Source organism: Dermacentor silvarum, chromosome 10, assembly GCF_013339745.2.
Source record: "Dermacentor silvarum isolate Dsil-2018 chromosome 10, BIME_Dsil_1.4, whole genome shotgun sequence".
Classification (NCBI taxonomy): Eukaryota; Metazoa; Arthropoda; class Arachnida; order Ixodida; family Ixodidae; genus Dermacentor; species Dermacentor silvarum.
This window is the reverse complement of record NC_051163.1, coordinates 92,325,557-92,343,481: the sequence shown is the minus strand read 5'-3', so window position 1 is coordinate 92,343,481 and position 17,925 is coordinate 92,325,557. Positions and strand designations below refer to the sequence as shown.

Genomic DNA, 17,925 nt, shown 5'->3' with positions numbered 1-17,925 from the left:
AATTTATGCCCGATATGTATTTTTGCCAGCTTTCCCTTTTGGCACAGCGGCGTGTTCTTCTACCCTCACTCTTTGTTTTCTTGAAGTTTATAAGATTTTCTGCAGTTGGAGAGTCACGAAGCCTTATTTTGTTTTCTTCGTGCTTCCCTACAGTCATCATTCCACCAGGAAACATGTCGTTTGGAATGCTTTCTTTGTGTTTCTGGGATGCACATGGACGCTATATTCACAATAAATGCTGTCAAATATGCCACTGCGTCGTCAATGTTAAGTGAACGGATGTCATCCCATGCTAGGCGGGTGAGCTCTCTGTACTGCTTCCAGTCGGCAGAGTCAATCTTCCACTGGGGAACATGAGGATAGTTTTCCTCCCTTTTTGTTAATGTTAAGACGATCGGGAAGTGGTCACTCCCATAGGGGTTTTTGCTGACGTTCCACTCGAGATACGGCATGAGTGTACTTGATGCTATGCTTAAATCTATAGATGAGTATGTATTGTGTGCCACGCTGTAAAACGTGGGCTCTTTTTTATTTAGCAGGCATACATTTGTGGTAAAAAGAAAGTTTTCAATTAAGCGTCCTCTCGCGTCACAACGAGAGTCACCCCACAGGCTGCTATGGGCATTTAGATCTCCAACAACTATATATGGTTGGGGAAGTTCAGCGATAAAGCTTAAAAACTCTGATCTGGAAAGTTGATAATTCGGAGGGATGTAAAGGGAACTTACAGTGACCAACTTCTGAAACAGTACCGCTCGGACTGCGACTGCCTCAAGATGAGTTCGGAGGGGTAGCTGCTGACAAGCAACATCTTTGTTCACTATAATGGCGACGCCACCCGAAGAGGCGAGTACGTCATCTCGATCTTTTCGGAAAATGGCGTATTTCCTGAGGAAGTTACTTTGTATTGGTTTTAGGTGTGTCTCCTGAACACACAGTACCTTTGGATTGTATTTGTGTAGAAGTTCTTTAATGTCGTCGAGATTGTGTAAAAAACCTCTCACATTCCAGTGTAATATTTGTGTATCCATATTGTTTATGTTAATATGCTGTGTGTCAAGAGGATTCAAGTTGGCTTACGAAGCCTTTCCAGGCCCCGTAATCCGTGGTTTGTTTGTCTTGGAGCATTCGCGAGAATCGCGCCACTCCCGAGGCGCTGGCTGCGCCGTCTGACTTGGAGTTGTCTCCATCGACTCCTGGGAGCCGCTGGACTTCCGCTCACTCGAGCGGGGTAGTTTCGGGGTAGGCCTTGCTTCGAAAAGCAGGGCCTTGGAGGCCACCAACCCAAGGGTCGATGAGCCCTCCTTCAGAGACGGCGCAGCAGCGCTGGCTGCTGTCACCTGGGGGGCTGGTGGCACAGCCGTGGCCACACTCTTTGTGGGCCGGGCCGATGCCGGAGTCTGCTGCAGCGTTGCCCCCTTTCGCGCTGCACCAGCATACCCTGCGGTATGCAGAAAGGAAATACGTTTCCGCGCTTCTTGAAATGAGATGTTTTCCTTCACTTTCATAGTAATAATATCTTTCTCTTTCTTCCACGTAGGGCATGATCGTGAATATGCCGCATGATCACCGTCGCAGTTTGGACAGTGGAGTGCACTACCAGTTATCAGAAGTGTGTTCATTGTTGCCGCATTTTGCACATGTCAGTCGGCGACGGCAGCTTTGAGAACCATGGCCGAATCTTTGGCACTTAAAACATCTGCGGGGATTCGGGATGTACGGTCTCACTCTTGTCTTTGTGTATCCTGTTTCAAGGGAATCTGGCAGCTCGCTTGTCCCAAAGGTGAGGATCAAATGCTTAGTAGGTATTTCTTTATTATCGCGCTTAATCTTTATCCTTCGCACTTCAATCACATTCTGTTCCTTCCAGCCCTCTAGGAGCTCTTCTTCGCTCAGGTTCAGTAGATCATCATCAGATATCACTCCTTTACTTGTGTTCATTGACCGGTGTTGTGTCACAGTGATTTGAAGATTGCCGAATGCCACTAGATTTGAAAGTTTATCATGTTGGTCCTTGTCGCGAACCTCAAGGAGAAGGTCGCCGCTGGCCATTTTGGTCACTTTGTAGCCTGGGCCCTGTATGTCAGTGAGATATTTGGAAACACAGAAAGGTGAAATTGCCCTAGCGGTCGTTTCAGAGTTAAGACTATGAATGACGTGGACACGTGGGAAGCATTCTTTGCGTTTGACAAAAAATTGAAAGTTTTCTTCGGTGCGCCCTCTTTTTGTAAGAGGACGATCATTGAGTCGGGGGAATGATGAAGCCATCAAGTGTTGATTGATTTCGGCAGCGATGCCAGCCGCCCACCACGGAGCCCAACAAGGGGGCGTGACAAGACTTGTGCATTGATAAAGCTTGCCATCGCCAGCTGTACACAGCCACTATAACCAAATATGTATAACCAAGGTTGGTTATCGCACACAAGGTTAAACCTCGCTGCCCAGAAAATTGGAAGTAAGTAGAAGAGAGGAGAAGACAGGAAAGATTGAAAGTGAGAGGAAAAGATGAAGATTGAAGAGGAGAATAGGAAAAGGCAACTACCGATTTCCCCCGGGTGGGTCAGTCCGGGGGTGCCGTCTACGTGAAGCGGAGGCCAAAGAAGTGTGTTGCCTCCGCCGAGGGGCCATGAAAGTCCAAGCACCCGGCTTCGGCTCAACCCCCAGGATCCTCTTTTCCCCGGACACGGCTAGGCCGCGCAAAGTTAGACGCGGGAGGGTCCAACCCTCGTGTGCTCGGGTACGTGGTGGCGCAACTCACCAAACGCCTGCTTGCGCAGACGCCCCTGCGGGGTAAAGACAAAACCGATGTTGATGACCAAGTAGATCAGTTTAACGGAACTTGCTTTGAGCAGTATGCGGAAATGGATTGGCCAGTACAGAGCTAAACGCTCTAAATATGGTTCTCCTGAACTGCCCTAAATTATAAAGATCGCGCGCACCGAAAATCTCGATGTCCTGTGCGTAAGGAGTGTGAAGTTTTACGCTATTTTCGGACTCTCTGGAAACGCTTCTATAAGCGGGATCATCACTCATATACGGCATCCGTAGAAGAATGCTCGTCCGGTCAATCTGCAGAATTACGGAAGTATATCCGCAAGCGCTCTAGTCGACGTGGAGTGTTTACGCCTGCCCAAGTATAGCTGAGTGGAAGTACAAGCAGTCGCGGAATCTTGCACTGCCCATTTTCATACAGCTTCAGGTTTCAACGCCGGTGGCAGTAAGCAGCACATGACGTTTCCTACATCTAGTGCTGTGTTGTTTGATGAAAAGCTGTGCAGCGAATGACGCTTAAAGCCTTTCCCACCCTACGGTCCAGACGGCATTTGCTCGGTCATTTTAAGAGGTTACCACAGCATATTTGCCCTGTATTGACACCTATATTTAAGAAGTCTTTGAACATTTCCCCTTTCCTGCACATGTAAAAAAACTGCTCGTGTTTTTCCTATATTTAAATCTGGCTTTAAAACCGACGTCTCTAATTATCCTCCAATTTCTCTTATCTGTGGCCCGTCTAAGATTCATGAGCTTGTGTTTCACAACAAGTAGTTCTTCACAAGAAATCTATGCTGATTCCGAATCGACATATAATTGTTTACGGCAGCTGCACTGTCACAAATCTCGCAAGTATCATAACACAGAACTCCACGCCGGCAGTTCAAAGGGGACAAGTTGACACAATTTTCTGTGACCTCAGCAAGCTTTTGAGGTTGCTGAGGTCACCCACTGCCACCCACTGCTTCGGATGAAGCTTACGAAGTTAGGTGTTAACGTGGTAATAGTCAATCTATTCTGCAGTTGTCTTCTTGATATATCATGTTATGATAACGCAAGTGACTAAACGTCGTCATTTCGCATGGCAACTAGTGGCGTCCCGTAAAGATGGGTATTAGGACCAAACTTTTTTTTCGTTTTGTTAATAATGTTCTTTCCGCCATTCGCAAATCTTTTTCCCCTTTATTTGTCGATAACGTTAATATTTTTTTAAAGGCACACTGTCTGTGAGCGTCACGTCATGCAGACTGACCTGCTTACTTTTTCTAAATGGTGAAAAGATATTAAACGTCCCTTTGAATGCTGCAAAGACCAAGGTCACGAGATCAACAAGCAAAATAACAAGCCTTTTTTTTCTTATTCTGGAGATTTTGTACCATTGTATAAGGTCTGTGAGATGAACGATCTCGGCGTACTTTTAGATACAACCTTACACTTTTCTGATCACACTAACCGCGTTTCCATGCTATATGGGCTTGGCCGACTCTACTTGGAGACTATTGATGTCATTCAATTCTCCTACACGGTTCCACAATTTCTACAGAATTGTCTGTTTCCTCAACTCGAATACGCGTCAATCATCTGGAATGACATTTCTAGATCGAACAGTGGCATTATAGACCGGGTAAAAAAATCATGTCTAAGCATACACCATTCACACTTTGCTTGCTAACATGGACATTGGACCTTGTTGTAGCACTGTTGGATTACGCTTACTTCGCTGCCGACAAAATCAAACGCACCTCCTCTTTCTGTTCAAATTCCTTCACGGTATCGTCACCTGCCCCGAAGTCATGAGTTGTATCATGTTTTCTGTATCGCTGAAGCTCACCAGCGAATCTCCATGTTCCTGCCTGTCATCTCCAACGCTCAAGCATCTATTGAATACTGAGTCTTAATAGGCCTTGTTTTCTGATCTCTATATTTCTTATAAGCCGCTGTCATGGTTCTTTTTCAAGCTTTGCGTTGTTGTGCCATAGTTTCACACATTGTTTAACTGACCTTCTGCTCCTTTCTATTTACCTTGTGCTTAAGTGTATGTACACTCTTCTTTTCAAAATTGCTCTTAATCATTGTTGTTGTACATTTAATGCCCTGCAGTCCTTTTTATTTTTGTTTTATTTTTTATGCGTGTGCCGCCAGCACTAGGACATTTGGTTTGTTACTGGGAAGGGTACTTAAATGATTGATTGATTGAATTGTTTGATGATTGATTGATTATTAATACAACTAGCTTTGCGTTGTGTCATAGTTTCGCACATGGTTCAGCTGAATTTCTCCTCTTTTTATATAGTATTTAGCAGGCGCCTTATTTAAGTAGACGCTTCTTTTCACAATTGTTTTTATTTGTTCTGGCCTTTATTTAGCAGCTAATATTTCCCGCTAGATTTTATTGTCCTCTTTTTTGTATGCATCCGTCACGTCCTTGTGGTTTTGTCTGGACATGCTAAACAAATGATCAATTGATTGATTGAATCTCATTATTTTATTTTAGCAATGATCACTAGGATAACATTGAACGTATTAAAGGGAGCATTACAAGTAATTCGAAATACTTAGGGAGCTGCGTGTGCTCTATAAAGAATACTGATAATGTATGCCTTGTTAGTGAAACTACGCCACCGATGTCTTCGCAGAAGATTTCTATTCCGTATTTTGCGTGAAAGATGCTTCTACCATAAGGAGCCTTCCTTCTCAGTCTGGTACGGTGTGTACGCTATAATTCAATCAAGATATTGTTTTCAAGTGTATGAAGCGCCTTAAGCCCCTATTGCAAAAACCAGCGTCTTCCAGTGCCTTCCAGTGTGAAACCAGCGTGTTTTTTGACACTGGGTGGCACTGGGAACGCTGGCGCACACTGGGAGTCGCTGCGACATGTGATCGCTGGATAAGAGCTGGGTCACACTGGACGAGACGCTGGTTTCGCTGCTACGACGCTGGGGCGCACTGGTGTGTGCTGTACACGCGTTGGTTGTCGCTGGAGTTCGCTGGCTCGTACTGGAGACTGCGCTGGTTTCGTTTGTGCCGCACTGCCGGAGTATGGGCGCTGTTGAATATTAAATGCTTGATACAATTTTATGGGCATCTCCTGTCCAAAAAACAGACTCCTGTCCTAAATATAGCACTATAAGTTGGGATCATAAATGTCTATTTCGTGCCGGCGGTGTTGCAGCTTGGAATATGGTGCGTGATGCTAGCCCATGCATAATTAAGCGACACTTGAGATCACTTTCGCTTTGTACATTTCTCCTTTGACTGTGCGGATAGCTGTATTCGTGAACGAAATTACGCAAACGCAAATAGCGCCTCGTTTTCCAGTAGTTTGTACGCAAGTGATGACAGCCAGTTGTCGCAGTGTTGTGCATTCGACACGAAACCCAGCAGCCGTTCAGACGCGTTCGAACGGACCTGAGGAAGCCTGCCGCTGATTGGTATTATTGCGCCGACAACAAAGCTGAGGCGATTCGTTCGCTTACACTTTCCCTAGTGTACCAAAAATGATAGTTAAAAGTTGTGAAGCTCAAATACAATCATTTTCGCATTCATCAGGTGCCCGCGCCGAGATCGTTCACTTCCACCGATGGTTAGGCCTACCGTACCCGCTGAGTCCGTCTGCACTCTATCGGCCCGTCTGGGCTGAGGAATCAATAAGTCTAACAATGATAAATCACTGTAGTTCAGCTTTCCCATCGGTGTGTTCAACCAGACCATTCATTCGTGTCTACATTGTCAGCACAACAAGCGATGAGCGCCGATATGACGCGTTATAAGCATACCTATATGGGCTGTTACCGAAGGCTACCAGTCGCATTAAACGACCGCTTATCTGAAGGAGATATATGACTACACATACGTGTCGATTGAAATGCATTGTCGAGCTATGGAACTGTTGCATTACCCTTGCGCGACGAACAAGGAACGGCTGCCAAAATCGGCAGCAGGGGCCAGTACAGCGTCCGGGTCGGCAGTTCATTTAAGGCTTTTTTCGGAGTTCATATACCAATCAAAAAATCAAATAAGTGTTGCAGCACATCCAGGCAGACTATGCGATACGGCCAATAACTTTTTCGTTTGTATTAAATGTCTACAGCTCTCCCAGACAAAGAAAATGCGACATCGGGGATCTGTTCGTGACGACGCGACGTATGATTAAGAACAAACCGCTGTTGATCTTGGGGAACTTTAATGCTCACCACACGGCATGGGGATATAAGCTGACTTCGATCAAGGGCAGGAAATTGTGGGACGACACACAAACTCATAATCTGGATTTAAGAACCGACCCGATGCAGCCTACGAGGAAGGGAACTAGTGTCGCGTGTCACATGACACCCGACCTCACTTTGACGGGGAGCGGCACTAGAGCCATGTGGTGCAATACAAAGGAGGACTTGGGCAGCGATCACAAAATCATAGAAGTGGTGGTAGAACGAGGCCCGGCAACCCCCCGGAAACGGAGGGTAAGGCCGTAAATTGGGACTTTTTCAGGGCACTCAGGGACGACCCGGCTCCCATCTCTGATATTGCGGAGGGGAGCGATGGCGTAGTGAGCACTCTGAAAGAAGCCACCGAAGCGGTGGAAATTGAGGGGGACAACAAAGCGCTAGACAGGAGATTAGTTAATCTCTGGAGGAAAAAGAAAGGGCTTGAGGACCGACTTCGACAGAAGAGATGGGCTCGAAATATCAGGAAACAGATAGCGGCTTTAAACAAGGAAATTGAAGATCACGCAATCACACTCACGAAGCAAAATTGGGGGAACGTCTGCGATCAGATGGAGAGGAATATGAGTACCGCGGGAACGTGGCGACTTCTTCGCCACCTCTTAGATCCGGATAGCACAAAGTCAGCGTCCACACAACAGCTGGGAACAATAGCGCATTAAATTGATGGCACTAAGAAAGAACTCTTAGAAGAAGTTAGAAAGAGGTACATCAATCCCGCCGGACTTGAACCCTTCCCGGCCTACGGAGGGGGAGAGAATTCGGAGTTAGACGCCCCGATCTCCGTGGCTGAGGTCAGAGCAGAGATTAATCGGCTAAGGACTAAGTCAGCGGCAGGTCCAGACAGAGTAAGCAACAAAATGCTCCGTAACTTAGACGACAGCTCAATCGCCAACCTCGCAACGTACATGCAGGAGTGCTGGGAGAAGGGACGCTACCGCAGGAGTGAAAACTCGCCGACCTCATTTTCATTCCCAAGTCGAGTAAAAAAACTGGGCTTCGAGAACCTCAGGCCTATATCGCTCACCTCCTGCCTGGGTAAGCTCATGGAGCACGTCGTTCAGACGCGGCTCAATAGGTACATGAAGGAAAATGGACCATGATCGGTTTTCGACCAAAGCTGTCGGCATGCGACGTGATGCTGCAGCTCAACGATGAAATTATAGACAAGCAAACGCGAGACACGAAAGTGATCGTGGGGTTAGATGTGGCAAAGGCATTTGACAACGTGAGGCACGTGTCTATCTTGGAGAATTTGAACTCACTCAATGTCGGGAAGAAAGTGTACCATTACATCAAGGACTTTCTTACCAACAGGAAAGGCACTCTCAAGATAGGGGAAGAATCTATAGAGAACATGGAACTGGGTAACGTGGGGACGCCGCAGGGCTCGGTTTTATCATCTACCCTCTTCAACATTGCGATGTTGAAACTCCCTGAAGAGTTGGAGGAAATTGAGAATCTAAACCACACCATATACGCGGATGACTTAACATTATGGATAAAAAAGGGCAGTAATGGGCAAATAGAAAGTTCCCTGCAAATTGCAATTGACATCATCGAGGAGTACCTGAAACCCTAAGGACTTAGATGTTCGGCCGAAAAGTCGGAAGTACTGTTCCTAATGCCCCCCGGAAAACGACAGCTTCACCAAAAGCGCGAGGCTGGCATCCACCTGTATGTACATCAACGGCGCAGAGATCCCTGCGGTCAACAGTATCCGCGTCCTTGGGCTGAGGATTCAGGCAAACCGGAAGAATTATGAAACGCTTGCTAGGTTAGACGCCAGTTCAAATCAGACGTGTCGTCTCATCAGACGAATAGTGAGCAGGCACGCTGGGATGAAGGAGGCGAATCTCCTGAGGCTAGCGCAAGCCTTCGTAATCAGTAGGATAGTGTACGTGGCACCCGACCTCAACCTCAGTGGTGCAGAACGGGACAAACTCGAAATCTTTATTAGGCAAAGTGTCAAGGTCGCGCTCGGACTCCCCCAGAACACGTCCACCGACAAACTTATGAGGCTAGGGGTATCGAACACTCTCGAGGAACTGATTGAGGCTGCCGTTACCGTGCAGCATCAAAGGCTACTTGGATCTAAAACGGGGAAGAAAACTTTAGAGAAATTGGGCTACGAGCCCAAACATGAGCAAGTGCGCTCAAGAGACATCCCCAGACAGATTAGGGACAAGATAAAAATACCTCCGCTACCCAGAAACATGAACCCTGCTGTTACATCGTAAGGTCCCACCCAACGCGCGCTCCCATCCCCGAATGAGACGAGTCCCGTGCAAGCATAAGAAAAGAAGCGTTTATTGATCGTAGAATCGGGCTTTTATAGCCAGGAGGGGAGAGGGGGAAGTGAGCACTGCTTGTGCCCACGTGTGACTAGCTTTGTCGTGATAAGCGGCGATGGCAAGCCAGATAGGTTCCGTTGCTACATTTCTCTTCCCTTAAGATTGTAGAGACGCTGTGGTGGTTTCCGCTGTCGCTTTGAACGACGTAGCGGTACTTCGCCAGCATCTGCAGGTGGAGTGTCTTGCGTCGGCCCCTGGACAGATGGTCGTGCTGGGGACACTACCTGCTTCGTGGATGGTTCTGTCTCTTCCTTGTTTTCGGGAATAGGTTCACACTGCCCCGGGCTTGACTGGGCCGAGCGCACCTGGTCAACGTGCCGCCGTACGGGTCCCTCAGGTGTATCAATGGTGACCATTCGGGTGCGGGATACGGATGCGGTTCTTCCCATAGTCCACTTATCTCCCTGCCCGTAATTACGGACATGAACGGCGACGTCCGCTGGCACCGCCCACTCGTCCGTTTTTATATATCCTGCATGAATTGGGGGGGGGGGGGATAATGCGTCCAAGCGGGAACGGATGCGGTAGGCTAAGAGAAGTTCAGAAGGGCATTTTCCAGAACTGAGGGGAGTCCGTCTGTAATTAAAAAGAAGACAATCCAGGTTATCCCCTATGCTGCCGTTGCCCATCTTTCTGAGGCCGTCTTTGATGGTGCGAACAGCCCTTTCCGCTAAACCGTTTGATTGCGGGTGGTACACAGGCGTGCGCACGTGAGTTACATTATTCCGCTTCGTGAATGTCGCGAACTCCTCGCTGGTGAATTGTGTGCCATTATCTGTTACGGTGGTACGGGGAATAGCGAATCGACAGAATATATTCCTCAAGCAGTTCACAGTAGCAGAGGTGCTTGCTCTCTTCATGGGAACAGCCTCTATCCACTTGCTGTGGGCGTCTACAAGCACGAGGATCATTCTACCCGCTACCGGCCCAGCAAAGTCAGCGTGTACTCTTTCCCAGCTCTCCTCTGTCTTAGGCCAGTTCTTTGCTGGTGCGGCTGCCGGCATAGGCAGGTTTTGAATGCATCTTTTACAGGAAGCGGATAGCCGTTCGATATCGCTATCGAGACCCGGCCACCAAAAAGAGGACCTGGCGACTGCCTTCATGGCCGAGGAACCCTGATGCGTTTCATGCAAGTGTTCCAACACTCGTGCGCGCAGTTTTTCTGGAATCACAACTCTCCGACTCCAGTACAATAAATCATGTGCTACGGACAGCTCCAATCTCCGGTCAGAAAATCCTTTCACGTCCGCTTCCACAGCCTTACTTGCAGACCAACCCTGCAGTACATATCTTACGACTTTTGATAAGATGTGGTCGATTTCCGTTTGTCGTTTTAACTCCGTCAGTGAAATAGTCCCGTCTGAGAAGGTTTCCAACGCTAGGAGATAATCAGCAGGCTCACCTCCGGCCTCCGAATCGTTCGTCTCTTGGGGCAAGCGGCTCAGGGCATCTGAATTGATGAGCAGCTTGCCAGGACAGTATTGTAGCCTGTAGCGGAATCCTCCGAGATACAACGCCCACCGCTGGATACGAGCAGCAGCCAGTGGTGGTGTAGGCCTGTCAGACTTCAGGAGGCCCAGGAGCGGCTGGTGGTCGGTGACCAAGGTGAACTCGTGGCCTGCAAGATAGTCCCGAAATTTAGATACACCAAACACGAGAGCAAGGGCCTCTCGCTCCAGCTGCGAATAATTTCGCTCGGCTTTGGTCAGCGTTCGGGAACGAAACCCGATGGGTCTGTTGACACTCCCATCAGTGTGAAACAATACGGCTCCAATACCATGCGGTGACGCATCACATTCTAGTTTCAGTGGTTTCTTAGGATCGAAGTGTACGAGCACTCCTGCCTCCCGCAGACTGCGCTTTGCCGTTAGAAACGCTGCTTTCTGGACGTTTTCCCACTTCCACCGCGAGTGTTTCTCGAGCAACTGGTACAGTGGTGCGAGCAGAGACGACATGTTAGGTAGAAACTTGGAATAGTATGTGAGCATGAACAAAAACGAACACAATTCGCCGACATTCCGTGGTTCTGCAGCCTCTAAGATTGCTTCCACATTTTTTTCCATCGGGTGAAGACCTTCTTCAAATCAAATCAAATCAGTTTATTTCAGCATCAGATGAGACAGTACAACAGTCACAACAGTGATACTGTGGGTTGAAAGCAAAAAGCCATCAAGGCTTGACAAGGGCTTTCACACCATTTAGCACATAGCAAACAGCAGCAAGAAATCATAAGTACTTATAACACAGTGGTAAACATGTCTGAGTTTTTTTATCGCTTTTGTTCTGAAATGCACAAAAAAAAAGATGTTTGTAGAAAAAGAAATGGTATCATTCATTTTTAGTGGAAAACCTGTTTAGTGTTTGTGGCAGTAAATATTTCATCATTTGGCGACCATAGTTTGTACGTGTGTAAGGGATTCTCCCATCATCAGAGGCTCGCGTGCTATACGGGCAGGTGCATGGTGTTATATGCGCTAAGTCTACGAGAAAAGAATCATGGTTTCTTCTGCAAGTACGATATCTCTTAAGTAAATTCGAATTGTAAATGTCAGGCATTGGTAGTAAATTAAGGGCTTCAAATATGGGTTTAGACTGTGCATCGTGTGGAGCACCTGTAATTATGCGTACAGCTTTTTTCTGTAGCCTATATATTCTGCCTAAGTTCTTTTCCGTTGTGGTGCCCCATACCAGATAGCAATAAGTTAGTGTAGATACGAATAGAGAATTATATAGTAGAAGTTTGATCCTTTGCGGCAAGATAAAGCGAAGACGTGATAGGACACCTACGACACGAGAAAGTTTAGAGTGAACAAGATCAGCGTGATTGTTCCATAACATATTTTCGTGAAAAACCACCACCAGGGTTTTCACTATAAGTTCAATTTTAATTGGTTCCGGGCCAATCGTTAGTGTCAAATCGCAGTTTATGGGCTTGTTTTTGGGACGAAAGAGCACCGATTTTGTTTTAGAAGTGTTTATAATTAACGAATTCCTTATACTCCATGCGTTCAGTGATTGCAAGACATCGTTTGCTTTGTGCACAAGTTTATGCAAATCGCAGTCCCTAAAAAACAAGCTTGTATCATCTGCATAAATAATGAACGTTGTACTATTATCTGTGTTCACCAAATCATTTACATAAATATTGAAAAGTAGCGGACCCAGAATACTACCTTGGGGGACGCCATTTGACAACTCTTTAAAATTAGACGCGTAGCCATTTATTTCAACTTTTTGCTGTCGGTATTTCAAATATGATTTTATGACATTTAAGAAGTTACCCCGGAAACCATAGTGGTCTAGTTTTTTAATTAGTGTAATGTGATTAATTCTATCGAAGGCTTTTGAAAAGTCAACGAATATTCCAAGTGTATATGTTTCCTTTTCGAATGCATCTAGTATGATTTCTTTTTGCGTTAGTAGAGCAGTTTCGGTTGAACGCTGCTTTGTGAAACCAAACTGGAAAGGCGTCATAATGTGGTGCTTGGTTAAGAATGAAACTATCGTTCATGTATTAGTTTTTCAATTACTTTCGAAAAACTGGCAGTATAGAAATGGGTCTATAGTTTGATATGCTATTTTTGTCTCCACCCTTGAAAATAATAGAAACTTTGGATATCTGAAGACGCCTAGGAAAAGTGCCTAATGTAAACATTAAATTAATGATATATTCTAAGACAGAGGATACACTATGAATAACATGTTTAATTGGCCGAATTTCCAGGCCGTCAGCATCACAACACCTGCTGTTCTTTAGGGATATGAAGTGAGCCGTAACCTCCTCTGTAGTTACCGGAAACAGAAATGCACTTTCTCTTATTTGCGTGCCCATGTACCGGGCGAAATTTTTGTCATGTGAGCTATCTGCAATGGAGGTAAAGAATTTGTTAAAGGCTTCGGAAAGGTCATACCCAGTGAGGATCTGGTTGTCCACGGTAAGTTTAATCGGGTATGTGTTGCTGTCGGAGCTTGGATTAAGCAACATATTTAACTTTTTCCAGACGGCTTCAGATGTTTTGTTTTTTTCAGGGTCAAAGAGATTACTGAAATAATCAAGTTTGCTTTTTCTTATGAGAGAATTTGTAATATTTCTGTGTTTTCTAAATGTCTCAAAGTCTTCCTTGTCCCTAGACTTCACAAAGCGCTCGTAAAGTGCATTTTTTAATTTTATAACTTTAAGGCACTCTGAAGTAATCCAAGGTTTCCTTGCCTTGCGTGGCAGCTTTTTTGTTTTGACTGGAAAGCACTTGTTATAGGTTTCTATGAAAGTTTCAATGAAAACATTATACGCTGTGTCTGCATCGGTTTCACGGAAAAACGGCGTCCCATTTTATCCTGGATATACACGCAGTGAACATATCAATAGTGTTTGGGCATATGTACCGGAATTTTGGAGGCGGTGGCTTTGCATCCTTTAATTTAAGTTTCTTTTGGCTTAAAATTGCGTATACAGGTAGATGGTCACTAATATGTGTTTTAAGGACACCAGCACCAATAGGCGCACTTATGTTATTTGTTATTATGACGTCAATAAGCGTGGAGGATTGAGCATGGAATCGAGTAGGCTCTTTTATAACATTTGTAAATGCGTTAGATTCCAAGATATCTGAAAGTTCAAGACACTGGGGGCTGGAAGTTAGCATGTCAATACTTAGATCTCCAACGATAGTAAGGTGGTAATTATTTTCATTGGCCCACGACAGGAGGGTGTCCAAAAACATAAGGAAGGTAGAGACGTTGCATTTAGGAGGGCGGTATATCAGAGAAAAAATTTCCGAACTACATTTCACCGTCAACACCTTGTAATCGTCAGTAATCATAGAAAAAGGCTCAACTATTTCACACGAAAACAGATCATTTACTAAAAGCATAACCCCGCCACCCATCGTATCACCCCGGTTCAAGAAATAAGTAGCATAACTAGGTATGCGAAGAACTTCAGACTCGTGGCGATACCAGGTTTCGGTAACCATGATGACGTCAAAAGAGAATTTAAACGATTCGAGCAGTATCGTTATCTCGTCTGCCTTGTTTCTGGCTGATTGTGCCTTTATATGAAGGAAGGACATGTGGCGTTCCTTTCCGGACAGCGATAGACTCAACTCGTATGGCGTTAGAAAATGGGCAGCCATATTGATTTTTTTTAGATGGAACTCAAGAAACGAGTTTAGACGATCTTTTCTAGATCGCTTTCACTTGTTATCTGAAGCACTCGCGACTTCTCATCCTTTCGCGCAAAAATTTTGCCGCCCTTCGACCAGGCAAATCTCCATTCGACTTCCTTCCTGCGCGCAACAGTTTGTCCAAGTAGCTTTTTTAACTGCGGGCATAGGTGCTCATTTACATAGAGGAAAGTATTTCCTGGGTAACCAATATTGGCTGTCGTTAAACGCGTCTTCTTCGCCTTCTCTAATACTGCGTCACGCTTTGACCGGCTGTTGAATTGTACAACAATATGTGGGCAAGAGCCATCTTTTGTAGTCACTCGATGGCAAATTTCAATGTCATCTTCCCTCACGGACTCGCCGACAGCTTCACCAATCTTCTGAACGACCTTGGTCAACTGTTCACCTTCCACAACAGGAACGTTTTTTACCTCAATATTTCGGTTTCGCGAATACTGCTCTAGGGCGGTAGTTCTACGTTCATTGTTTAGAACCAGCTTCTTTAGTTGATAGCATTCAGCTTTGAGAACGTCATTCTGAACCTTTAGCTCACCATTTTCTTTTGCAAGCTGCGAACACTGGAGCGACATTTCTTCGAACTTCTTATTAAAAAAGTCAAGACTTGATTTCATGTCACGTATTTCCTTGCGCAGCTCTCTCTCGAGGGCAGTGCGCATATCACGAAATTCTTGTTTCAGCTCTTTGAAATGTTTTTCCATTTCGGCTGGCGACATGACCAAACACCTCGGCAGCAGCAGCAGAAAGCAACAAAAAACACTGAGGAAAGAAACAGTAACAGCACTGACCTGAAAGACAGTAGACAGTGGTTTAGTAGGCTGTGTACAGATCCGCGGTTGCTGCCAAAGTGTGGACCAGTACACCCGACGTTGCTCCGAGCCAAATAGTAATCTAGGTGGCGCTCACAGCGGGTCAGCACGAAAAAAAAAAACACCACCGGGATGATCACAGTCCTGCCCTAATATGATACAGGGCGGTGCGTCGACGTTTTACAAGCGAGTCACCAGTGACTTCCGCGCTGACCACCGTCCTCCCGTGACACGAGGCAATGCACCGACGACATGAGCTGAAAGACAGTAGACAGTGGTTTAGTAGGCTGTGTGCAGATCCGCTGCTGCTGCCAAAGTGTCTGTGCCCTAGATACGTGACAGACTGTTCACGGAACTTGCATTTGTCAAGCCGCAGTTTTACTCCACGCTCTCTGAATCGTTGCAGCACGAGTCGTAAATCCTGGCCACCTTCATCTTTTTCCGATACCAAAACATCATCCTGATAAGCATGAACACATGATAAGCCCTGCAAAACAGTCAATTTTCCGCTGGAAGATAGCTGGTGCCGAAGCAATACCAAACGGCTATCTGTTGTACGCAAATAGCCCGCGGTGCGTGTTGATAACGCAAAGCTTCCGCGAGTCTTCATCCAAGAGAATTTGATTATACGCATCACGTAAGTCGAGGGTGCTGAAATACTTGCCTCCGTTCAGGTTAGCGAACATATCGATCAGAGGCAAGGGGTATTGCTCCAACTCGCAGCATTGGTTTAAAGTGACTTTAAAATCACCGCAAATTCTTACGGTGCCATCCTTTTTCAAAACCAGCACAATAGGCGTAGCCCACTCCGAGTGTGTGACGCGTGACAGCACTCCTTGTGACACAAGCCTGTCCAATTCTTGCGCTACCTTATCGCGTAGAGCGAACGGCAGAGAACGAGCCTTACAAAATTTTGGTGTGGCTCCCTCCTTTAGCAGTAGGCGCGCCGGGGGCCCATCAATCACTCCGACTTCTGGCTGGAACACGTCTTGAAACTCGGCGAGGATGTCCTCTACAGCAGACGTAGCTGTTCCCGAATGGGTGTCCGGTGGGCCCTCAGGTTGAAGATTGACATTCCTGACTTTGAAATCTGGGCGATCAAGTCACGTCCGCATAGACTGGGACCTGTACAGTCTAGGATGATCAAGGGACAGTCAAAGGATACGCCATTATACGACACCGGCACACGCAATTCCCCCATCACTGGAATTTTTCCGAGGTAGCATGATAGCTTGATGTTTGTGGGCTTCGGAGTTGGCCATTGTTGTCGGTGTTTCTCGAAAATTTGCCTTGGTACGACACACACTGGGGAGCCAGTATCTATGTGCATTGACACGTCCACACCACCCCAAGTGAAAGTGCGTTTGATAGGCGGTTCCAACTGAGCAATACGTGCCGAGCTTAGTGTCCACAAATGCGTAGCAACATCAAAGTATTCGTCATTTGAGTCAGCATTTACTGCAAGAGCTCGACCGCGTACGTCCCCAGGTGCTCGCCTGCTTGACCTAGGCCTTAGACCGTGGGCGTCGCTCAAGCACTTCTTAGCAATATGCCCTAGCTTACCGCAGCGGTAGCACCGTGCCCTCAACCAACCACAAGCATTGCTCATTCCCCGTTCTCTGTCGCGCATCAACGTTAAGCACTGTTAGCTCTGAGCTTATTTTCTCCGCCCCTTTTTCCGCCGCTTCTGCTGCGAGCGCCATGGTTTCCGCTTCCTGCAGTGTTAAATTTTCCTTTGCCAGCAATGGCTTCTGCAACGCGCTGGACCGTACACCGCATACAATACGGTCTCGAAGCATTCGATCGAGCATTGCGCCAAAATTACAATTGTCGGCAATGCGTCGTAGTTCCAGAATAAATTCGTGAACAGGCTCACCTTCCTTTTGAGAGCGGTTGAAAAACCGGAAACTTTCCGTAGTTTCGTGGCGCTTGGGTCGAAGTAATCATCCAGTGTTTTGACTACTTCGTCATAGGTGAGCGCGTTGGGCTTCCTTGGTTCCACCCTTCCTGCGAGCACTTGCACGGTTCTTGTGTTCAGCGCCGCGATAACAAATGCCCTCTTCTTGGCCTGGTCGCTGATACCCGTCGCTTCGAAGTAAGCCTCTGCTTTGATGATGTATGCTTTCCAGTTGTCCCTTTCGTCGTCATAATCCGGTCGCTGTTGATGCGCCATTGGAACAATTCTTTCCGCAGCCGCTGCTTGGTCTCCGTTGTCTGGCTCGTTCTTGATTCCGAGGGTTTTTTCCGCCTTCGTCGCCACTGTTACATCGTAAGGTCCCACCCAACGCGCGCTCCGATCCCCGAATGAGACGAGTCCCGTGCAAGCATAAGAAAAGAAGCGTTTATTGATCGTATAATCGGGCTTTTATAGCCAGGAGGGGAGAGGGGGAAGTGAGCACTGCTTGTGCCCACGTGTGACTAGCTTTGTCGTGATAAGCGGCGATGGCAGCCAGATAGGTTCCGTTGCTACACCTGCCTTTCACGACGGCAGACGTAAAGACAGGGCAGAGGCTACGAGCCCAAACATGAGCAAGTGCGCTCAAGAAACATCCCCAGACAGATCAGGGACAAAATAAAAATACCT

At 46.6% G+C, this 17,925-nt stretch overlaps 1 pseudogene; it reads right to left on the bottom strand.

Annotated features, from left to right (window-relative positions):
- Window positions 1-9,429: 9,429 nt before the first annotated feature.
- On the bottom strand, window positions 9,430-17,719 carry LOC119431693 (uncharacterized; annotated as a pseudogene).
- Between the last annotated feature and the right edge of the window lie 206 nt (window positions 17,720-17,925).